Genomic DNA, 25,187 nt, shown 5'->3' with positions numbered 1-25,187 from the left:
ATCAATACATAAATGATATTTGCAGTGTTCATTTATTTAAAAAATGATGGATGCTTGCTTTTCTGATAGCAAACGAAATACTACATCAACGGCAGAAACCCATCTCCTGCTGTTGCCCGCGCTACTATTTCTCCAGGCGGCATTTACGAAATTAAACGGAAACATCAACGGAAGGATCCAGTTGGTAAATTCGCGTTCCACTTGGAACGCTCGTGGAGTACGGCAACGTGGTTCTATAAACGATGAAGTAGGGTGCCTCAATGCACGCGCGTCTCCACCGTACGGCAGCGTTGGTATCAACACCCGGTAGGCTCTCTAGACACCCGACATGGATCATAGGAACGCAGTCAATTTAAAATGACTTGAGCAAACCTCTAACGTGTTATCCTGGGAGGCACGAGACTGGAGAGAAATAGCATGAGCGGTGAGCGGTAAAGAGAAGGAAGGCATTTGCTTTGCAGAGGTGCCAGTCAACCATAGTCTTTCCTCTACATTTACAAGGAAAGGAGCAGATACGGGGCCATTTTTAACCAACGCTTTAACCTTTATCCGGGGTTTGGCAGCATGATCCCTTTTGCCCAAGCGTTTCTTGTTGTATTGTTCGAATAAGCCTGTGTTGAGCGACTAAAAATTAATGACGTCGTCAACTCACCGAAGCCTTGAGTCAAGCACAGCATCTGAATGATTTCCCATTGGTGCTGTGCAGCACGGGTGCCAGCCGCTGTGGGAGTTAAACCGCACAAGACAACGGATGTATTCATCGGTCCACATGGTATAGTTTTTGCAGTGTTCTAACGGCTTGTCAAACAGCTCCACTTTTGCGGCCGCCATAGAATCTGTTTTCAAGAGGCACACGGCCGTTGTTACACCTAGAAATGCATGTGAAACGCAAGAACGAGAAAGAATACATTGTAGAAGCACTCCTTGTTATTCACGAGAGCCTCTATATGTTCCTTAACCACAGATAGGGCTTGTCCAGCTTTCCGCTTAAAGTTCATTATAAATAAGCAGAGTTTGCAACCACAGCATACGTCACTTGTTAAAAGCCAGATACAAAATTATTCTGCATTCAATGAGCCCGCTCGCCTGATTATCAGGGATGACTACAGTTATACTAACCAGTGATGTGTTAGTGTGTATGCAGCGTAGCACAAGCAAATCATCGACCTCATAAAATGCACATAAACATCATTCACGTTAACCGTCGTACAAATGTCTTCTGCCGCAAATACTACCAAGAAAGCAATTGATTATGTTCTTTTAGTCGGGGCGAATTACTATATACCCAAAGTTTTTTGGAGTCAAACGTTTGACACACATTCAGAACATTGTAGGCTTAACTTGGTTCTGCCTTCACTTAAACGTTTTTATCAAATGCTAGGGTACCTTGTTTAAAAGTAAAGAACACGTGTAAATCAACAACTTCAATGATATAGCCAATTGTGCTCCGCTTTTCATAGTTAAAGAGAAAACCTATTCTGCCTCTTCCTGCAATCAAAATGTGTCTATCTTCAGGCGTGCCGAAGGTCACACCAGTAATTCACGTCGTTTAAAAGGTTGCATGATTCATCATCACCAGCCTACCTACGCCAACAGCAGGGCGAAGGCTTCTCCCATTATTCCCCAATTACCCTGGTCCTGTGCTAACAGCGACCAATTTATCCCCAAAAACGTCTTGACCTCATCTGCTCATCTAACTTTCTGCCGCACCCTGCAACGCTTGCCTTCTCTAGGGATCCACTCTGTTACCCTCAATGACCAACGGTTATCTTGCCTTCGCATTACGTGCCCTGCCCAGGTCCATTTCTTCTTCCTAATTTCTACTAATATGTCCTTAACACGCCTTTGTTCCCTTACCCACTCCACTTTCTTCTTGTCCCTTAATGTTACAGTTATCATCTTCTGTTCCATTGCGCGCTGAGTCGTCTTAAATTTAGGTTCAACCATCTTAGTGAGCCTTCAAGATTCTGCCCCTTAGGTGAGTATCGGTAAAATGTAGCTGTCATGCACTTTCTTGTCGAGGGAGAATGGTAGGCTGCCATTCATTATCTGAGAATGCCTTCCGAATGCAGTCCACCCCATTTTTATCCTTCGAATTATCTCTGCGTCGTGGTTAGGGCTGGGATTATTTCTAGCTTTTTTCGAGGTAAAGCTAGCTTTTTATAAAACTATTTTCTAAAGTAAAAACCTATGTTTTTGTGGTAACTAGAAGGAAACAGCAGATATATATCATTCGTCGTCTTACTTAAAGCGATTTTGGTGTTCAGGTATGACTTCCCATGTTTCATGTGAAATTGACTGTCTTCCAAGAATAAGAAAGGTCATAGACACATAAAAATAAGCCCTAACGACGTCAACATGTTTTATAGGTGAAAAGAATAGTTAGAAACTGCGCCTGCATGTCTAGAACACTTATACTTTAAATATAATCTAGAAAGTTTACCGCAAAGAAGTTTACATATACAAAGATTTTGGCGTTCTACTGTTTCGATGATTTAAAATTATCAACATTCTGATACCATTATCAACATTATCAACATTATCAACAGGGGTGCATTCTGATGTTCGGGCTGCAGGTGAGCAGATTTCCGTGCTTCCTTATGCCTTTTTCAAGATATATAATTAGGCGCCCTTAGATAAAGCAGTTCCTAATATTGTTACGTGCCGACCGGGAAAATAGGCCGCCAACGATGGTAGTATGTGAATGCTGTAGTTAAATCATGTCGGCCGTAAGATATATGGAGTCCAGCACCGAGCCACAAACACCATTGTCTTCCTGGGAAGAAGTGATTAGCCATTGTATATCGTCTTCATCCCGGGACATATCCCCCCTTCGAGGGCGAGTATCCCCGTCGATGCCGCAATAGGTAGGTAATAGGTAGGCGACGGCGGGGCACAAAGGATTATTGGATATTATGCAGTGAAGATGTCCTTGCCGCCACGGACGACGATGCTGAGCTTGACGAACACTGTTTCCGGAAGAGCAATGCCCGCCAGTGCTATGATGAAACGTCCAAAGACGGTTAAGACGCGCCGAATACTGGTCATATAGCACCTCGTTAAGTCTCGGGTCGTATCGGCTGGTAATTGGCTGGGGACACAGGACTGCAGGATAGTCTTGTCCATGGCTCACCCGGGCTGGGGCATGCCGCCGCAGTCCACGGACCTGGAGGAGTCCGCTTCAGGACCCGAGATAGGGCAAAGCTGCGGGCCAAGTATGTGGATGTGACCCAGCAGACCCAAGTATGTGACCCAGCAGACATTACTCCCGCCCTCACCCCCCTCTAAAGATGTTGCTAGAGGCAGGGCAAAGCTGACACGAACGAAGGTAGAATGTGAATGCTGCGTTTACATCATGTCCGGCATAAGGTGAGTGACAAGCCATTAAGGGCCTGGGTCACCGTTCCCAGTTTGAGTGGCTCCACGCAGAGCTGAGAGGAAAAGAGACGCAGACACGAGCGATTCCCAACAGATGACAATTAAGTTTAATCAATAAACTTTTAAACGACTTATGCTCCCTCACCGGTCTTGAGGACGTGGTAGCGTGGGGGTCTCAGGCTCCTGGTCAGATAAAAGCGTGTCAGGTGGGCGGCTGGTTTCGGGTTGTGGAAGCGAGATTCGTCACTCTCGCGCCGAGGTGCACGGAAGGCGTTCGCTCACCGCTGGACCAGAAGCTCGAGCTCTCAAGCCGTGGAATACGTGCTGGGCTATGGAGGCGATCTCTGACTGCAGCTCTGAGCCCGCTGGTCCGTGTTGCGGGAAAGTGGAAGGAGCGGCGTTCTTTGCCGTCTCGTTTTCGGGCCGCAGTACAGGAGCGCGCTACCGGATAACTCCTACAGTGGCTTCCTCCGACGGAATCGCTTGGCCGTGAGTCTAGAAGGGGACCCCGGAGTTTGTTTCCACACCTTCTTATACCTTCCGCGGGTTGCGTGGAGAGAAGGGATCGCGCGTTAGTAAACAAAGGAGGTCTGGCCAGTCATTGGTCGCTCCCGGCGCATACGTGACGAGGCGTCACGTACGCACAGCACCAGCGTTCAAGCACCAGCGTTGCGTGTGCTTCAAGGTCTGCTTGGGCTCACCCCCGCAAAGGACGGCATTGTGTCCTCGAGGAATAGCACGAACGGTGCCACCGGTGGAAACGTCCGAACGTCAGAGGTGCCGTGAGTCCGGCACCACGTCACACCCAAATCTGTATTCCTCGGAAGGAGGCATGATTAGCCATTGTCTATCATTTTACTCCGGAGGCAATATGACCTTTTTTAGGCACGCACTGTAAGCTAAAAAGTAAAGTGTTCGTTAGAGTAACTAGGTAACGTTTTAGAGTATCAGCCTTTTTTTTCTTCTATTGATCCATGCCGCCGCCGTGTTCATGGGTCACTTCGTATCACGTGATATTTGTTTACATTGAGACGGTTCATCCACACCGGCATTTTTTTTGCTTATGCATTTTGCTGGGTCAACTCTGGTCGACATAGCTTGTATCTCTGGTCATCTGCAGTGCGCGACTGACGTCGTTCCGAACGGTGATCAAAGATTACTCGTGTAACAGCATTTCAGCAGCTGAAGTGTCACCGAAGATGCCGTTTTTTTGCATCTTTTGCAGTGTTGTTAAAAATGACATGGTGAAGTTAGCAGTGAGGTCGCAGAAGAGGAAAACTCGCTACACTGTTAAGCACCAAAATTGCCGCCGATACTGGCTTGCATGCCTCAGTGACGGTACTCTGCCACTGCTACCTTATCTAGTGACTCTAGTGATCGTCTAGTCGGTTGAACTTTGGTGTTGGACCGCAAAGTCTGTATTTTCTTTGACCGTAATACACAGCACCGCATCTCCTTGTACTTCCACACCGTGTTTATTTTTCAAGGACTCTGAAGGATTCTACCATCTCTAGATATGGACTGGGGCACCCCTGAACAGTTGTAGTTATCATATTATTCTGCGCTGCTCCGCTTTTAATCTGCGTAGAAAAAAGCCTTAGTGTTTTAACACCAAAGCTTTTCAGGCCGCCACAAATCCGTCCGGCCTAGGCAAAAACACCAAAGCCTCAATACAAAATGTGTTTAGGGAGGTGCCGGCCGCCGAACCCGGGACCTGAACGCCATGAAACCAGCAAGCTAACCACTGGGCCACCCCAAAGTCCCGAGGCGTATGGGTTAGCACTGGTTGTGAACAACAACATGTGCAGAAAATTATAAAGTGAAAAAAAAATGCTTCCCTGGTTTAGAAGCGAACCTGGGTCTCTCGCGTTATGAAACGGACGTGTATACGTTTGAACTATCATCGAAGTCCGGGCGCAGAGCATTTCCCTTAATTTCGTAGTGCGGGTGTTGGCTCTGGAATTCGTCGCGGGTTCTATCTCGAGCTAACGGGGTCCATTTTAGGAGACATGTGAAAGCCTGCGGAAGAAATGATCTGAGCCTACAGTCATTGAGACCTTTTCGTAGCAGGATCAGAAATAAATGCGAGGGGATGACATATAGAGCATAAATAGGTGGCTTACTAGGCAACTTGAAAGGGAACTAGGGTGTAGGCCGAACGTGCCGTCGAACGAATAATGATCTGAGTAACGCTTAGAGACAGAACAAAAGCTTCCTTCATGGGATAACAAACTAGGGTACAAGATAGAGTTCAAATAAATAAAATAAAATGAACTTGGGCTGGCCACGTATTTAGGCGAATTGGCAATCGGTGGACTACCAGGGTGAAAGAGTGGATACCGACAGAAGGGCATAGTAAAGGGGAAGGCCAATTGGCCGATGGAGGGACGAAATAAGGAACTCCGGAGGCAAAGACTGGGCTCCAGTGCCGCGGCAAAGTAGCGGTTGGAGGTTGATGAAAGAGGCATTTGTCCTGCAGTGGACCTACTGGGCTGCTACGGGCATTGACGGTGCAACAGCCACGTCTCCGACGACGAAGAGGGGCCACCAGCTCTGCTGTTTCTCCAGCCTTGCACCACTAGTGCCAGCTGCGTCAAATTTCTTGTAAATAACAACACAAGCCGTTAGGCGGCTTTTTGCCTTTTTATCAACTTTTGGATGAAATATACGTTATATATTATGATCCGAAAACAATTACAAAAATCTGAACATTATACCTTTTTGCAACTTGATTTTTTCTGAGACATCTTGGGAAGATAATGCACCACTGCACAGTTCTTAAGCTTCTATTTCTGTTTCTTTGCCTCCCTTTGCGACTTGACTTTACCCTTTTCATCAGCTTGTCACTAGCACTAAAAAGTATGAAAAGATGGTGCTCAGATTTTCTTAGGTTGTCCACCTGCACTCAGAGGCTGAAAAGCCATTGAATGCTCGCGGGATGAAGATATGGCCGACTTAAGGCAAGAAAGTGCAATGGCCTGGCTGTACCAGTTTAGAGTCTGCCGGTTCATAGGTTAACAGTAATTTGACATACCTCAGAGAGTACTTCTAGCACACGTGCCCTTCCCCGACACTTAGTCCTAAATCCACAAACTTGGGTACTGTTCTTTAGGCAATTCGAAGGTAAATCGTAGGCCCTGACAACATTCTTCCAGCACCTTGGTAGATCAGGGTTAATTCTTCAAGGTGGAATGTCCACTACAACAAAACTATCGTCCACACACTATCGTCCAGCTTTTTCTTTCAGAAACCGATCCATTCTGCCCAGAAATGTATTACTGCTAACAGGGGCCACTTGGGACCCTAAGCACACGCCGCAATTCCGAGTAAATGTGCCTTCTCTCCACTCGACCGCGGTAGAAGTCCAGTAGCAAAACTTCATTTGGAGAATAAAGACACCGATATTCTAGACCTAGCAATGAATGCACGCTCGTCGTTTTCCGGCGTTGTGAAACGTTTTTCACTGCTCGTTACCGCTTCATGTGGCATAAAGTATTATAAATCCTCTACACCAATGCAAAACGCCGCGAAGGTTCCGCTGCCTAGTTCGACCGTACTCTTGATAGCCGCTGCGGAACCGGGGACCTAGAACGGATCACTGACTTGTAAAGTGTATAAAAGCTTCATGAGAAACTCTGATACAGCCCGCTCCCGGGTGCCCACTTTGGAAACAATTGCTCTCAAAACCTGCAGGGTTTGTGCAAGAGGCGATACGTGAGTCCTTGTAGATTCTTACTTTGCAGAAATGTAATCGCAAGTCTCTTCAAACTTTGTCGTTTATTGGGAGTATAAACCAACGGTGTTTCCACAGCGCCGCATGTTTTTTCATTATGAGATCCTTGAGGCATAACTACAAACTGGCCTCTGTTATCAGCCGCAGTCCCCGTAACTGCGACGACACAAGGTAGTGCCCAGTTTTGTGAACGTTGGCCAACTTCCGCTGCCTGGAACCTTCCCCTTCCAGGACGTCCACACCTTCTGCCGTACACCGATCACCTACATCCACAGGCACCAGGCGCGCAACTTATTTCGATGTTGCAAGTTTTTCAGGTGGAGATAGGGCTAGTTCGAAACCAAACGAACAAACTTGAGCAGTTGCAAAAGCCAGGCACATTTTCAAAGCTTGTTTGAATTTCATCAGTCCCACGTCTGTTGCTTTGCTTAGCCTGGAAGTCGCATTCTTATATGCGTAGTAAGCGTGATTACGGTTCTTGTTCAGGGCATGCGCGTTGGGAGGTCTACCCATGAGCTATCTGTGATGCTGTTATAATTGCTCTCTTTGTTTCCCCACGTTTTGTATGCGTTGAAAGATTTTCATTCTTTTTTGCTGTATGCGCCGTCTATTGCGCCGAGAACTGTGATGTATGTAGGGCGGGTCGATTAGGCACTTGGGTATTTATGGTTTGCTGGTTTCATGTTCGCCCGTCCCGGTTAATATGCATACAGTTTTTTGAAGAGGATAATCGTTGTGACTTGCTTTGTGGCAAGTATCCACATGAGGCATTAGCCAGGAGTCGGGATCGTTGATGTACTAATGTGACCGCCTTACGAAATTCACTTCCAAAAACTGTGAATTGGAAACGCAATAGTTGTAGAATAGTCCCTTCCAGGTGACATGCAAGCATGACAGCACGTGACTACAACAGGAGCACACCATCAGCGAAGAACCGTGATTGTAAAGACGCTGTGGCGTGTGCTAGTGTGCTTACTCACGTAAATTCGCTCAGAAATACGAAGAAACCAAAGCCAAAAAAGCAGTGGAAACCCATTAAATCAGGAAAGAAGCCATCGAAGTAATTCGCCCACAAGACAAAACAAAAGCAAAGAAGAGTTCCAAATACATTGCAGCAGTAAAGAGAGTCTGATGAGCATCGCCCCACTTTCTCTTTAAGACACATGAGCTTCATAATGAGTCCTGCAGAATTATTCTCCTAGATAGCACACTGCATCATGCGATCTGAATTTTGAAGGAGTTGTTTCGTGTTTGCACTGTTTAAAGGAGAGGTTTCGGTTTTTTCAAATGAACTGTTCAATAATGGTGGAGTGACCGAAATGTCCCCTCAGCAGACAAACGCATACTGTTCCGAGAACTTGCTTGGTATCAATATACCTAGGCAGGCGGGAGCATTAGTGTTTCCTAGAGGCGCCATTACTCCAAAATAAAACCACGATACCTGTAGAAAAGCTGAAGCACGAAAAACGTCACAAAATTTCTATCTCCACTCAATGAGGCCACTCTTAGTGTTATTTTTAATGTTCGTGTAACAATTTTGTGACACATTTAAATCTGAACCCCGTTTGTGGCTGTAAATCGTCATCGAACATAAGAAAATATTCGCTTTAGGGCAAAAACACAGCCCTAAGAGCCTACCTGTGCCAAGTAAAGGATATTGTGCGTAAGTTGCATCCATTATTGCTAATACGGCCTCGTAGAATGCCCAACTACTGAGTTGGTCGGTGTGTAACTCTTTATTACAATGCCGAGTACTGCGACCGGATTTAGATGGGTGTGGGTGTATTTTTTTCTTCGAGGACTAGTAATACATCATTGCAAAAAAGGCGACTCTGGCACCTCCAAAGAGATCGCCATGAGTGCCAATTCGACATTATCTTCGGACGCAAGGCTAACCGGTTACGGCGCACCTTGCCAGGATGTGTCCTGAGGGCCCCATTGGTTCAGGGAACACCACCATTTATTAAATCCAAGTACCGAAAATGAACATCACAAACATCCGCATCAAGAGGTAACCTATACGTGAACCATCTTCAGCAGAAGAACGGCGCATCAGGTCGCTCAGGAGAGTAGTCAATCCCAATCTCCACATGGTGCCTGGGGTAAAGCCGTCGCGGTCCTCCTCGCCCTCCCCAGCGATGGCCATCCGCCAGCACAAAAAGCATTGACACGTCCATATAAAAGAACAAACTGAAGGTCGGTACTTCTGTCGCCTACTACCCCTTCCCCCGGGAAGTAAAATTATTCATCGACACATTTCTCGCAAATACATCCTATGCACCCGGAACACATTGCAAGTGGTATATGCTAAAATCAGTGGAACTTTGAGAAGACGGCCATCGGTTTCTCTCACCACTTTGCCAATCCGCGGCATTTATTGGCCCGTTTTGATCACGTCACCTGTGGTGACCACTTTCGCCCTATATTTTCGCTTCTCCCGGTGAGTGGCGGCTGGGATCGTGCGGCAATCGTATTCCATCATCGCTTTCATGCATGCTTTTTATTACATTAGCTGCGGCAAAGCTATGTAAATGATAACCACATTCCAGGGTGGTGCACTTTGGCTGCAACAGAAAGGAGTCTGGAAGGGCGATGATTTCGGTTTAGAGAGGCAAGGCACATGCGACGCATCGGGCGATATGAATACACGTACATTCTCGTGCATTCTTTGTCCTTCGCCTTTTTTGCGCTATACATCCGTTAATAATGAATACACAGGATTCAATGGAGAAATGTGCCCCCAGAGGAGATACGAGATTGTGTGAGGGCATTTACACAGAAATTTGCAAAAGTTTCTTTTTGTTTTGACCTCGCGTTGGACCGAGATGGGAGTAACTGACGAAACAGGACGTTTGAAACGGTACATTTGAAAGTTTCAAAGGTGCAAACGTCGTGTGTTGTACGCAGACCATTACGCATCTTGCGTCAGTGTTGAACGAGAGCAGTAAAAAAACGTCACACCCATTTTACTTGTTTTTATATGCTTCATTCGACCTTGAGTTGTTTTTATTCTGGACCCCCAAAACTTGCCAAAAAGTAGCGCGAACGCATTGTGTTGCGGTGAGTAGACTTCGTCAATAGAAATTTTTAATGTCATTAGGCTACCCTAGAGGCCCCATGATGAAACGGGCGGTGCATTCGAAGGCCGAAAGAACACATGCGATTTATTAATGTCATTGACTGTAGGGAATTATTTCTAATAACTTTTTCCCAAAACGCGCGCTGGAAAAAAAAGAAGACTGAATGCATCTTTCAGCCAGTGCTCATAGGAATTTCGTTCGGAATTCAAATCCAATATGAATAAGTTGGAGCATATTGCGATGCACGGTAAATAAACCATGGATAAGCTCCGTACGCGGATGGGAAAGGCTTACGCCCCCGTTTTTTCGCCCCCTAATTTGTTTATAGGAGATGTTGTATAGCTTGAATCGAGGCGAACTGAGGCTGCCTATGATGGATATTACATTTCTTATAGTTTTGAATAATAAATCGATTGTAAATTTATTGTTACATTTGTTCTACTTACATTTTTACATTTTGTGAGCACCCTCTTTGCCAGGTAACCCGAAAAGGAATTCAGTGTGCGCCACTGGGGCATGCTTATAACGAAAATGTTCGATGATATGCGCCTGCAAACTCGGAAAGAAATTCCGCGGACGGCACTGGCGCATACCCATAACGTGTATGTTCGCTGGTGTGCGCTCTACGCACAAATGCATGTTTGAGAACTGGCCGGAAAAAAGTGGTAGGACTTGGCACCATTCGGTTAATACAACCAGCTTGTGATAAAATGGTGATCACACAAACAGTGCTCGTAATTGTAAGCGCCCTAAAAACAAACAGCGCACACATCTACTGCGCACGAATTGACTTAACGGCGCACGGGAACGCATGTTACTTTCCTGTGGCGTTAAAGGGACACCGAAGTGATTTGTAAACATTCCCGGATTACTAACGCAAATTGTAGTCCGGAGTCCATAGGCCATGTTTCGACCACGCTGAGCGCGTTTACGCGAATTTATTTAGTAGAAAAATCCATTCGAAAATGCTGTCCTCTTTTCTGCACCCTCGTCCACTTTCTGTTGTGTTTTCATGTGACGTCTGGAGGAGATGAGCTGGAAATGTGCTGCGCTACTGCACGGCTCGCCGAACTTCCGACCGAGTCAGTCGGCCAGGCGGGTATCCCGCCGGCCGCCGACGGGTCGTTGCAATTCGCTCCCTCAGTTGAAACTAAGCCACAACACGTTTGTCAGTGAAAGAATGGCCTTTCTTTACTTTGTTAGTTTGTACATTGTATCAAGCTCCGTGTCCGGGTCGCTCCACGCAAGCGCTCCGCAAGTGCATGTGCGGCGCTTCGCTGACTTTATGCTAGTAAGAAAATCTAAGGCCACTTCAAGTACGGGAAAAGAGTCAGCAAAATCAATATAGCTACTAAGGAAATAAAATCAGCGGAAACGTTTACCGTACAGCGGAAAACTAGAGAGCTGGAAGCACTTTTTAGCACTGGGTGAACAAGAACAGCGGTCAGCCGCACGACCACACATCTGCGAACGCTTTTCCATTTAAGAAATGCAGTTGCTAGACGTGAGATATCGTGGAAGTTTGGCGGACGTTTACTGCACGAAAGCTATACAACAAATAGTCACCTAAAGTGCTTAAAATGCTAAAATAAAATAAAAGTGTATACTGGTTGTACTATATATATACATTGTATATCCCACTTCGGCAAGGCTGGCTCGTGCCCGAGTCTTCTGAGGCGCTAGGATTTTTGTTTTGCAAGTAGGAAGTTGCAATCCCCAAGGGGGCATTTTTTGTAAGTTGATTTTTTTCGTTTGTGGCCGAAGTTTTCTAACCTTAGTTCACTATTTTTGGGCCGTAACGTTCACTGCTCCACGAGCGAGGTCACAGAACGCGCGCAGACTTACACTGATGCGCTAGCCAGTTCTCGTTGGCGTGCTGTTGCCACAAGCACCGACTGCTTGCGGGCAGTGGGCACAGGCCAGAATCAGCACACCCTTGGCCTGGTGCGAACACGCTTTTTACGATACAGGCATGAGTAAGGCAAGCTCCGAATATGCGGGAAAACCGCATGGCATTTGAGCGCCTGGGGTGACGCGGAGGGCGTTCATCCACTGCGTAAGCCTCGGCTGGTGATTTCTACGATGACAAGCCGTCCTGGGAGGCTTATCTCCGGCATATTACAGCCGACAACATGGCAGAAGCGTGATACGACGATTACTGAGATATTGAGAATGCTCATGCAATGCTACCGTCGGGTGTCAAGCATGTTGTTTTACAGAATCGAAACCGAAACTTGTTTGAATGCTAACCTTGGACATCCTCCAATCACGGTGCCACCTCCTCCCGACGTCGCAGCCTTTAGTTGGTGCGGCCGCCGCGGACCGCGAATGGTAGATTTTCTTCTTTCCCGATTTATAAAATAATTATGGACCTATCAACCGTGTAAACGATGAGAATTGTGGTAATTTGAGCCAGTCTATGCAGTGCAAGCAAAACCGGGAGCTTGACAAATTAACTTCGGTGTCCCTTTAATATCATTACCGTGCTAAAAAATGCTGTCATGTGACCTGTTACTTTTTTGGATCGTAAATTACACGAAATTCTCAGAGACAATCCTCGAGAGGGCTAATCCGACAGCTGTATAAAGGTTCTCACACGCGCGACCGGCAATTTCTAAGCGTAGCAGAGGACGCGCCAGCAGCGCTGGACCTACTCTGGCAAGAACATGAAAATGGCGTCCGCGCCACGCTGGCTGATGGCGGCTCCTCCTTATTTCTAGTGGCTTTAGTATACCCGTACATTTAACCCCCCACCCCCACTATTGTACTTCCTGCCATTCCATCAATCCAGTGGTCCTTACACACCTTGTTTGTGGGTACCCAGCCTATCGTGGTACCCAGCCTATTCCTCTTCTCTTGACCACACACCGATTCACAACAAATTGATCCGTAACTATTATCTCTAAATGCCGTTTGCTGAAAAGAAGCAGAGGTTAAGGACAGGTTTTTGTAGTAGTTTCTCCAGGGGTGAAGCTGTATCGAACTCCCGAACCTGTACAAAATACTCAGTGCACTGTCCATCAACGGCCGATACCAAGATCTGGCCCTGTCATTCAAGCTGAGCGTTTTCAAACAGTGAGCATCTGTTTATTTTTTCCAGTACCTTTGAGCTAGTTCGCCTTGTGCCATGAAACACCAACCATCATTTAAATCATCATCAATGTCTCTTTTTCCTTCTTTTGTAGATTTTCTCAGTGATCCTCCCTTTCCAGCAAAATTATATTACAACTACTTCCGACCTTCCTCGTAAGTGGGCTCGTACGTTTTGAATAATGTATTCATTGCTTGGTGCATGCTCTAGTCAGATACAAGACGAAAAAAGAGCAACTCTAAATATTAACCTCGGGACGAATGAAGAAGAGGTTCGAACAATAAAGTAAAGCTTCGGGCAATCTGAGGCCTGTTGCGGTTACATTGTTTAGCGACGACTAATATGTGCAAAATGTCTTAGTCGTAAAGATAAAACCTCAAGCGCTTGTCGTTCTGGACGCAGAAAGCGCCCGAGCAATCTGCACATATTCCCAATAACTTCAGTCGCATACGTCGCCAGTTTGCCATACGGCTAGCATTTCATAGCGCACATGACGCCACCAAGACGCCTGTTTCCCCTCTGCTATTCCGGTTGTCGTCAGCTGTCTGCGCTTTGCTCATATAAACGAAGGTGCCAGCTGTTTTGCACCCTATTATTTGAACGCAGCTTTCATCACCGCGTTCATCTCGTTTTAAACGTACGTAATAGAATATATAGAAAGGAGCCCCACTCAATTCTGATGGGTTGCACACACTTTCTTTACTTCCCACAAGAAAATAGGAGGACACGGTCGGACCTTATATGAGCGATGTAGAGGCTTTGGCGAGAAGTGTGACCAAGGCAAGTGTTTTAATGTTGGAGAATGCTCCTCCTACCAATTCTGAAAGTATCACGACAGTCGTTCGCCATCTTGTGAACATGAACATTAGGCTTATAAAATCTCGGCTGCCAGACCAGATGTTGTCAGAGAAGGCAGTGATAGCTGTAAGGAGTTTGATTCAATATGAGGAGTGCCTGGAAGCATCTAAAAGCTAGAACTCAAGTTGTTAAAACGTGAAGGTTTGGACGTTTCAAGAGGTCGTTTTATGCTACTCAGATCAAAATGGTGGTGTTATCTTTGCTTCACACAAAGCTCTATTCCCTTTCTGTAGAAGATTCGTTTCCTATGTTAAATTGAGAAGCTCTGCTTTCATTTCTGTGTCCTGAGAGGAAACAAGACTTGATCGGATTTAGCATAGATGTAAAGGATCTCTGCTATTCGTTGTCAGACGATAAGTTAATAAAGTATGCGGAGGAAACTAGTATTCCCCACAATGATGGGGCTGCATTTCGCAATTTATCTGTCATGCCTGCAGAATCATTTAAGGAACTTCTTTTTTTTCCTAAGGAATCAATTTGTTGGCTTTAATGGTGAGGTATTTCAGAAATCGCCACTTTCTTTAGAGACAAAAGTTGCCCCAGGTGCTAAGTTTTATTTTCTTGGCCGCAATATGTCATAAAGTTGAAATGAAATATTTGAGAAAACTTGAAAGAAATTTCCACTTCGTTCATTTTTCTTGTGTTATTTGCAGCTTCGCGCAAATTAACGCCTATAAGATAGCTCTTAACCGGCTTCAAGGGTATTAAGGTTGTTTAAATTTCCATGTTACGTACAATAGGAAACAAGCTGCAGTTATTTGAATTAACTTTATGTTTCACCTAGATTTACACCTCCAATAGGTATAAACCTCGTCAGAAAAACACCTTTTTAATTTTAGATCATCGTATAAAGTACGATAATTCGACATTCGCATAATTTGCAGATTTTCTTTAGTCCCTAAAGATCCTAATTAACAATATTTAGCTGTAGTGATGCCCTACACGTACATGGGATGTCACAACGTATGGTGAAGGTAGGCAGCTAATATACTGTAAATGTTGTTTTTCTCTAAAACTCGGCCGAGTTTGTCTTGCGGTTGCACGCATGCACAAGAACAAAAATAACAGCTTGGCTAGCAAATGTGGCATGCGCCATACCCTCCAGTTTGTAGAGTGTACGAAGAAAATCACTTGTACATCAGACGCCCTTGCCGCGTGAACGCGTGTATATGGTACAGTCGGAAAGGTGCGTGAATGTTAGACTCATAGAGCACCATTCGTCGCTAAAACTTAAGTTCTCCGTCCACCTGTTACTCAAGCGGACAGAATGCAAATGCACGATATTCTTCATTGTCACAGCGGTATCATATGAACACGGTGATAAAACAACAAGAGGAGTAGTAAAAGCCTTAAACATAAAAGCTTTTGGTATGAATGCATATGCCACCCATCCTCATGCCTGTTAGATAGAGAAATTAGTTTCTTATGATCAGAGCTGTGAGATCGTTAGGGTGCTCCCCGCACAGGGCACCTTGAGTATTCATGGTGACGGTGAGCAGCGACACCGCGGACCCCGACCTCCCATACATAAGCCGTGTCCAACCGTGGCGAGGTGTTTAAAGGTGAAGGGTAGAAGCCTTAAACGGTGGCCGTCGGAGCCTTGGTCAAGGTTCGGCCGATGGGCTCCCTGCCTGTCTACCAGACAGGGAGCTCCGGGACCTCTTTGACTACGAGGGTGAGGTCAAAGGAGAAAGTACCCCCGTCTCTCTGCTATTATACTATGCTATATGGCATTTTCAAAACCCCCCTCCAAACGTGATCGGCCTCCGAAAAGGGGCCGCACCGAAGTTTTATTTCCACGTCTTTCAACAACTGTCTTTCCAACAACCGTAAACAATCATTCCCGTTTTCTTGTAATTGAGTCAACTGACACAGAAAGATCTGTCGCTTCATTGTCTGTCTTCCTGGTATCGAAGTTCTTGACAAGTATAATTGGTGAGGCGTACAAAGCCAAGAAACAAAGAACTGGGCAATTGCTGGTCGAAGTCACCAAGCAGTAGCAGGCAGAAAAACTCTCGAGCCAGACCCGCATCGGTGATCTTGACATCAGGGTCACGCCCCACCGCAGCTTAAACAGCTCCCAAGGCATGATCTCCGATCCCGATCTACTGAACGAAACTGAAGCTGACCTGCTGGAGGGTCTTCGAGGTCAGGGCGTAACAGGGGTCAGGCGCATAAACATACGTAGAGAGGACAAACAAATACCAACAAAGCATGTTATCTTAATTTTTGACAGGTCGAGCCTTCCAGAATACATCAATGCAGGTTTTGTTCGATGTCCGGTGCGTCCTTACATCCCTAACCCGCGGCGATGTTTTAAGTGCCAACGGTTTGGGCATGGCATCAACTCCTGCCGCGGCCGCCTTACCTGTGCAAAATGCGGCCAACATGGCCACCCGTCCGAAAACGGCAACACCCAGAGTTTTACCTGTGGCAACTGCCAGGGGCCCCACGCAGCGTGGTCCCGCACTTGTGAGAAATTTAAGCAGGAAAAACAAATCATAAATGTAAAGGTCACTGACAACATCACCTTTCTAGAGGCGAGAAAGAGGTTCGCCTCTTTCCCTCTGGGGAGGTACGCCGACGCAGCTCGCCGGGGGGCGGAGCGGCGTCTGGTTTCGGCCGGAACCCAGTACCGCGAGTCGTACTTGGACCCCCCCCCCCCCTGGGTTGACTATGGCAGCCCAACCCGCCTCCGCACCGCTCGCTGAGCCAGCAGCGGTTGTGGTGGCAACCTCTTCCGTCGGGACCGGTGCCGCTCCCGTCCCTGCCTCCCCGTCCTCCAGTGCGTTGGAGCGTTCCATAGACACCACGGGCCCCGCACCGGCTTCCACCGCCACCGCCCAGCCCGTGCCACTTCTAGTGCCCCCGACACCTGCGGCGGTGGCGGGTCAAACGAAGGGCCCCCGAAGGGGGGCCAAGTCCGGGAGGCCCGGTTTGACGGGCACACCCGGGACATCGGGCGACGAGATGGACGTCGTGCCGTTGTTGCCTGCAACACAGCGCAAGGAGCGGCCTCCGACGTCCAAGCCTACAGAAAGGCCCAAAAAGCCCAATTCAAGAGTCACAGCCCCGAAAAACGACACATAAACATACACACCCCAGTAGCTCCCACACTAAATAATGGGAAGAGAAAACATCGTTCAATGGAACTGCAGAGGCCTTCTGACTAATCTTGACGACGTGTATGAGATTCTGCATGCCAATCAGCCATGTGTAATGTGTGTCCAGGAAACACATCTGAATTCCAAGCACACGAATTTTTTAATAGTTACCTGGTATACAGAAAGGACAGGGATGGCTGCACACACTCATCTGGCGGTGTGGCCAAAATTTGCCGGAAATTCTTAGCATGCCACTCTGTCACCTTGAATACCGTCCTCGAGGCTGTAGCCATCCGCACAATAATTTTTAATAGGTTGGTAACGGTATGCTCCCTTTACATTCCTCCTGATTATGCACTTTTGAGCTCTGTCTTCGAGGCGCTTTTCGACCAGCTGCCCAAACCGTACATTCTAACAGGCGAACTTAATGCACACAATTCTATTTGGGGCTCCTCCAAAACGGATGCCCGAGGTCGCCTGATAGAGAAATTCCTTACATCTTCAGGAGCAGGCCTTTTCAACAATAAACAGCCTACATACCATAACATAGGTCAGAACACATGCTCACATCTTCACCTGGCTATTGGCTCTGCAATTCTCTTTCCATGTCCTGAGTGGGGTGTGGGCACGGAACCTTATGGTAGTGACCATTTCTCCACTTCATTAACGTATATAGGTACAGGCCCGAGCACTCCATCTTCCCATAACAGGTATAATGAAGCAAGAGCTAACTGGAATACATTTACAGAGACATCCAAACTACACCACACATCCATAGTACACCTACACGTTGAAGAAGCTACCCAACTGCTCACGGCGCACATCCTCGACGCCGCCGAAAAGTCCATTCCCCACGCCTCTGGTTCCCCGCGCAACCAGCGGAGGCCGCGGTGGAATGAGGACTGTAGGCGGGCGCGAGAGGCCCAGAACAAGGCGTGGGGTATCCTGTATCGGTACCCCACGTCGGGAAACCTCCTCTTATTCAAACGGGCCAAGGCATACGGAAAATGTGTGCGCCGTGAGGCAAAAAGAAATAGTTGGCGCTCATTCCTAACATCTATAAACTCATACACAGAACACGCAGGGTATGGACACGTATACGCAAACTCAAAGGACAACAGACACACAGCCTGCCCCTGGTCAGTACAACAGGGGACACACTGGAAGACCAGGCTGACACACTCGCACAACACTTCCAACACGTGTCCAGTTCAGCACACTACACGAACACTTTCCTGAAGTATAAAGACTCTTGTGAAAAGAAGTCCCTACACGACAACAACAAATCACAGACTTCTTACAACTCCCTGTTTTCACTACATGAGCTGAGGGCTGCTCTGAGCAGGTGTAAACCCTCAGCTCCAGGCTCAGACAACATTACATATACAATGATTCAACACCTACACACAGACACACTTGAAGGACTTCTACATCTATATAATAAAATATGGCTTTCGGGGCACATTCCACACTCTTGGAGTAAGGCCATTGTAGTGGCTTTCTTGAAGGAGGGAAAGGACCCGTCGTCCCCCTGACGTTACCCGTCCAATAGCCCTGACGAGCTGCCTGTGCAAGCTCTTCAAGAAGATGATCGATCGCAGGCTCGTGTACTTCCTCGAGTACAATGATCTTCTCGAGAGCTGCCAGGCAGGCTTTAGGTTGAGGCGATCGACGAACGATGAACTGGTTGCACTTGAATCATACCTCAAGGATGCCTTCGTGCATAAGCAGTACTGTTTAACTGTCTTTTTCGACCTCAAGAAGGCCTACGACACAGCTTGGCGTTATGGAATCCTTAGTGACCTCAAGTCATTCGGTGGGGTAACATGTTGAACACCCTTGTTAGTTATTTGTCAGAGAGAACGTTCAGAGTAAGAGTTGGTTGTGCACTTTCGAAGGTTCACGTCCAAGAAAATGGCGTGCCGCAACGTGGCGTGTTGTGTTGCACTCTCTTCATAGTAAAGATGAACTCTCTTGGAAAGGCACTGGCACCAACAATCTCTCATTCTATGTACGTAGACGACGTGCAAATATCTTTTAAATCATGTAGTATGTCAATATGCGAACGTCAAGTCCAGCTTGGTATGAAGAAGCTTGCCGGCTGGGCAGACCAGAATGGGTTTAAATTGAATCCTGCAAAAAGCTCCTGCGTTGTGTTCTCCAGGAAGCGCGGGATCCTTCCGGACCCAGACATTACTCTTAATGGCGTGTCGCTTCCTGTGAACAAGCAGCACAAATATTTTGGTGTTGTGTGTGGCTAGAAACTCACATTCATTCCACACATCAAGGAACTTAAACATAAATGTCTGAAAACAATGAATATTCTGGAGGTTCTCTCCCACCAAACGTATGGTTCTACAAAAAACGCCTACTACGGCTCTATACTGCTTTAGTTGGGTCTCGTTTGGACTATGTGAGTGTGCTATATGGGTCGGCGAGTAAAACAGCGTTGCGAATTCTTGACCCAGTGCTACACTTGCGGCTTCGCCTGGCCTCGGGTGCTTTTCGCACTACTCTGTCGAGAGTCTGTATGTCGAGTGTAATAAGTGGAGTCTTCAGAATCAACGAACGTACATGGATTTGCTTTATGCTTTTAAGATTTCATCACTGAATAACCAACCTTTTTATCCTGGTTTTAACGATACATGAACGTCTGTGTTCTTTGTAAATCGCCCATCCGTTCCTCTGCCCTTTTCACTTAGAGTGAGAGAGCGAGCCTCGGATCTGAGTGCTTTGTTTTTAGATGTGTACAGGTCATCCATTTCAAACATTTTACCGCCTTGGCAAGTTCGCACTGTGTCGTGCGACCTTTCTTTTATAAAACTTGAAAAAAATCGGGTACTACGAGCTGCAATACTGCAGCACTTTCTGTGATTGCAGTTTAAATACACATGTGCAGAATTTTATAGTGACGCTTCTAAAACACCCATTATGGTGTCGTGCGCTCCTCATCGTCCAAATTTCAATGCAGCCAGAACCATGAGCGTGCACACAACAATTTTTTCAGCAGAAGCGTATGGAATTTTACTGATTGTACGACACATTCTTGAAAATCAAATTCCCAATTCCATCATCTATACAGATTCTTTGAGTGTTGTTCGCGCACTGTCATCGCACAAGCCCCCCCCCAAAAAAAACCACATAGTTAATCTTGGATTCAACACTATCATGTCCGTGTATGCACAAACGCATGAGCTGCTCCTCTGCTGAGTCCCAGGACACGCTGGGATCACTGGGAACGAGTTTGCAGACGAGAGGGCCGCTGCTGCTGCACTCAGGAACACTGTACACGTAACAACGATACCCTACACAGACCTCAAGCCACACATAAGACAACACTTGCGCAGAACATGGCAAACACACTGGAACGAACAGACAGACAACAAACTACATGTAATAAAGCCACACTTGAGACGGTACACAGCTGACTCACACAACAGACACACGGAAGTCGCCTTGGGTAGGCTGCGGATAGGGAACACCCATGCAACGCACTCGTATCTGCTGACGGGATCTTCTAGACCCCAGTGCAGCCGGTGCGAAGAGGCCCTATCCGTAGTGCACATACTAATCACATGCAAGGCACTTCACACAACACGACACAAACCCTTCAGAGAACTCTACAGACAAAATATCCCCCTACATCCATCGCGGTTTCTTGGTGACGGTGCCATGGTTTCGGTGAAACGTGTGTTTGAGTATTTGTCAGACGTTCAGTTTTTAAACCTCATTTCCTATCACGCATAATCAAATCTCGCCCTATACACCAGCCATCGCCATTTTCTTTAATTGATTTTACTATTTTCGGTTTACACGTTTTTATACCTACCCTTGTGTGGTAATCACTTCTCTTCATTAAATAACCTCTTCTCTGGCGCTCTTTGCCCTCGTTGGCCTTCCGCCATTAAACACTAACCATCATCATCATCGTTAGGGTGCTAAAAGCTTGAAGTTGTTTATTGATATACGGAGTGAATGCACATGAAGAGATGTATGTGTCTATGTGTGTGTTAGCTTAAAACACTTTAGTTAACAGTAAGCGCCTATACCGTCCCGCTTCCTTGTCGTTCTTCATAGTTCAGTTTAATATGCAACCGTACCAACTAGCCAGGCTTTTCTTCCTTTTGCGTTTTCATTCAAAACCATGTTTACCGGTGTAAAACCTTGACGAACTGGTATTTCTTGCACGGTTACTTTTCGTTTTATTTGCGGGTGAAACTTTGAAAGCGGACTGTTATTGAAGGTGTATTTATCTTTGCGCCGCATTTAACACAGGCGCTCTATGTGTAATCTTTCAATACTATCTACGTTCAAGGGGCAGGTTGCTTGTAATACAGCGTTCCTAAAATTTTTCGAAGGCTTGCTATTCGGAGCTCTACGTTACTATAGTGTAACTTAGTGGTCGTGGAATGGCAACATGCTTAAAATGGCCCGAGTGCCGGATTGCCGGACAGGACATATTGTACCCCTCTCGCAAAGAGGTCATTGACAACAGTACATCAGCTCTTCGGTGAACCGCTTTCTGAAGACAGGCAACAGGATTATGCAAGCTTTAAAACGAAAAGGCTGTGTTGGCAATAGACATTGCGCGCCTCCGCTCAGAGCCAAACAACGGTGAAGCAGGCGTTGCTTGTTCAGATTTCGCTTAGGCCACAGAAATCTGATAGGATATAGGTGTCGGTGCGCACAACGCTCGTATCCGATGGAGCTTACGAAACGCTGGTCTGGGCAGAGTGCCATTTCCGCTCGAAACCCACTGTGGAAACCGGCCATGAATGAAAACCGTTAAGGATTGCAATAGGACCAATTAGTTTAGCACGGTTTAACTTCTCATAGAAGGCTAAAAATTCACTTATAAGTTTTACCGAACATACAAATTGAACTTTGGACTTACCTTTTACCATAGTCTCCATATCTGCTTCATCAGAAAGTAGCTGAGGGTCGATTATAGGGTGGTCGAAGGGATTTGTACTTTTCAGTTTTATAAACCCGCTTGCCTTCGGACGCAGAAGTATTGGAGCAATAGACATAAAGTAGCTTCTTAACCAGACGTGGTAAATTGTGGGGCATTTCTAGAACAAAATAGACGCAATTGGAAATTAATAAAAGCTTTGCAAATTTACAACACTCAGTGGAACAGTTGGTGGTGGGCTACTCATAAGTTTTATTGGCCATTACGGTTGATCATGCATCTATAGGAGTGAAAGTGGCAAAGGTAATGTTGCTCTGAAAATAATTGATGAAAGACGCTTGCATAATTGCGCCGCAATTTGAGTGGTGAACGGTAACACAAATTTTTGTCGTCGCGTAGAAAAATTGCTAGAATAACTGCTATAAGGATCCGCGAGGTGACTTCGTCAAGCGTATGTTTGGCTTAAAATGGTACAAAGCACGCGGGTACGACATTGGCGCTTATTTGACACATTGAGCGCCGAGCCATGTCGTTCTGCAAAATGGCCTTCAAAATTTGCACTCGTTTAAAAAACGCTAATATACGTAAGGAACCGAAATACAGGAAGTGTTTTGCAAGCTGCTTGTAATTCTGCATTATTGTGGCTAGCTGGCACAGTCGTTTCCGCCCTGGAGATTTTTCGCTGTTGGTAACGTGATTATATAGCACTGAGAAATACGTTTTAAGAAATACTTCCCTTCAAGAAGACTTAGTCACTTGTAACTGGCGAGTAGTACCGAACACGGCGAAAAATGTTCCAAGCCCGGTGTCAGGTATAGGGATTGCTATTGAAGTCTGGCCTGACAGGTAAGAATTATCGATAAATGTTACCAGATAGTGATGACGAGAACCGCGATAAACCCAGCTAAGTGTAGAATACCAGCAAACTGCACCCACGCAGGCTGTACAGCCGTAGGGAGCTCTAAGAAGCTATAATGAGACGCCCTCCTCGCGAGGACACGGGGTATACTTAGTATTGTCTTTTTACAGACCGAAAAAGGGGGCCGACTGCCGTTTTTTTTTAGTCCTGTACAACGTGGTAGTGCTTATCTTTGCTGAATTACTCTTATAGAAATGCTTAAAACAAACACTGCTATTAGCGCTACGACGGAGCGGTCTCATTTTACTGTCGTTGCGGTTATTTCTTTGTACCCCGTTTTAATTACGACAAAAACATTTCACAATTATGCTTCCTTATCTAAGATTTTAAGCTGAAAATGGGACGTCTTTTCCTTCAGGCCGCTTGTTGTGAATAAAGCCGTTCTACTCAATGTGAAAGCTGTCGGATGTGCAGAGCAGTGAATCACAATAATGGAACGTGGGTTTGTCCAATGCAATTTAAATTTTTCGCCTTCGCAGTGCTCGCGCGCCCCCTGCCTGAAACTGCGCCAGCGGGAGTTCTGTTCTTTTTTATGGTTGCTATTCGTCCCGCACGTGCAGGCGCCGCCGACGCCTCCTCATATTGCGCAGTTTGGAGCGCGCCATTTCTTTCTTGCACTGCCACTTTTTTAAGTGCGAATGCACTTTATAAGCGACCCCAAACCATCCACCGCCGGCGGCGGCGGCGGCGGCGGCGGCGTCGGCGGCGTCCGCAGTGCTCCTCTATATTTAAAAAAGAAACAGCATCCGGCGCCAGATTTCGATCAGAGGACTTTGCGGCCGCAGCGCGACGCGCAACCGACTAAGCCACGGAAGCCACGCTGATATCAGTGTGAATAACGCGCCTTATATCTTTAACGCATTCAAACTACGTCATCAGCGGCGTGCGTTGGCGACTCAGCGGCGTTATAGCGGCTTGATAACTGCGTGGTGTACACGTGATACTACAAACCCGATGGAAGAGATGGAAGAGAAGGCGGCGAGGCGGTGGGCTGCGGGGGCCGAGCGCAAGCGCCGCAAGCGGGCCGACAACCGTGCATTCGCACTTTCACATTCTCCCCCTCGGGGAAATGAGGGGGAATTTTTTTTCGCTTACTATCGTAGAAACCAGCCCAACGAGCGTTCCTAACTAAACAAAAGCGGGCACTGCCGGTTAAATACGTATATTCTTCCTCAAATGTACCTGCAGTTTTCTTTGCGCCAAACAACGGGGAGATATATGACAAGCGCCAGAGGTTCAAGAGTTTCGAACGGTAATGACTATATAACCCACTTGATTTTGGAAGCCTTTGTGGGACTGCGCTACAACGGTACGTCGTGGGGCTACACTTGGGCCCAGCGAGCGAGCTACGACGGTAACGCAAGCCGCTCAAATTCTCTGCACTTAGAACACGGGTTTTAAGTACACAAAGATAACAAAAATTTAATGTCCTCCGTTTTAATACGGAGACAAAATAAAATGTAAGATCAAACACCTAATTCTTTTTTCCAATGGCTCACAGTTTGGCACAGAAATCAAATTTGCTAAAGGTATAACTTTGTTTACCTCTGGGGTAACTCCTTTAGGGCAGTACGGGTACCTCTTCGGCAGTTCAATAGGTTTGGGGTACTCCGAAACCATTAAAATTTGTATATCTGGAAATCTTGGGTCAGACTCCTCTGTGTTTATGAACCCGACTGAATCTGCCCCTGAAGGGTACATTAGAGATCCTGAAAAGGTAGGACGTCATTAGCACCATACAAGGCACCGCTTGGTTCAGTTAGAGTCCTTAAACCTCTACCTTGACTACGTCTCTATAAACTATGAATATACCACTCCATTGTATAGACTGTACCTCTTGAATTTTTCTGAAGTTACATTTACTTTTCTAGCAACAAGAGTGGTTAAAGATATATATATTTTTTAATATAAGCATACCTAGCGCCCGTATTTTCTTATTATGCACACCTTTATACCTACTTATTCTGTCACTGGTTACCTGATCAGCTGGATAGCCTTTGATGTTGAAAGGAGAGACAATAAAATGGCTGGCATTTCGCAGTAAATAGCGAATAAATTTATTCTGTTTTTACAGCACCAGTGACTTACAAATGCTACAGCAGGGACATGACG

General features: G+C 46.4%; 1 long non-coding RNA gene across 1 annotated transcript; it reads right to left on the bottom strand.

Annotated features, from left to right (window-relative positions):
- Positions 1-477: 477 nt before the first annotated feature.
- LOC144172550 (uncharacterized) lies at positions 478-24,780 on the bottom strand. The gene is made up of 3 exons (XR_013323043.1): positions 24,621-24,780; positions 22,139-22,316; positions 478-869 (listed from the first exon to the last, which is right to left on the bottom strand). It is a non-coding gene; the product is annotated as an uncharacterized LOC144172550 (long non-coding RNA).
- Positions 24,781-25,187: the final 407 nt, after the last annotated feature.

Source organism: Haemaphysalis longicornis, unplaced genomic scaffold (assembly GCF_048455015.1).
Source record: "Haemaphysalis longicornis isolate Haplotype H1 unplaced genomic scaffold, Haemaphysalis longicornis Haplotype H1 scaffold_23, whole genome shotgun sequence".
Taxonomy (NCBI): domain Eukaryota; kingdom Metazoa; phylum Arthropoda; class Arachnida; order Ixodida; family Ixodidae; genus Haemaphysalis; species Haemaphysalis longicornis.
The sequence above is the reverse complement of the archived record's forward strand: the minus strand, read 5'-3'. Positions and strand labels throughout refer to the sequence as shown.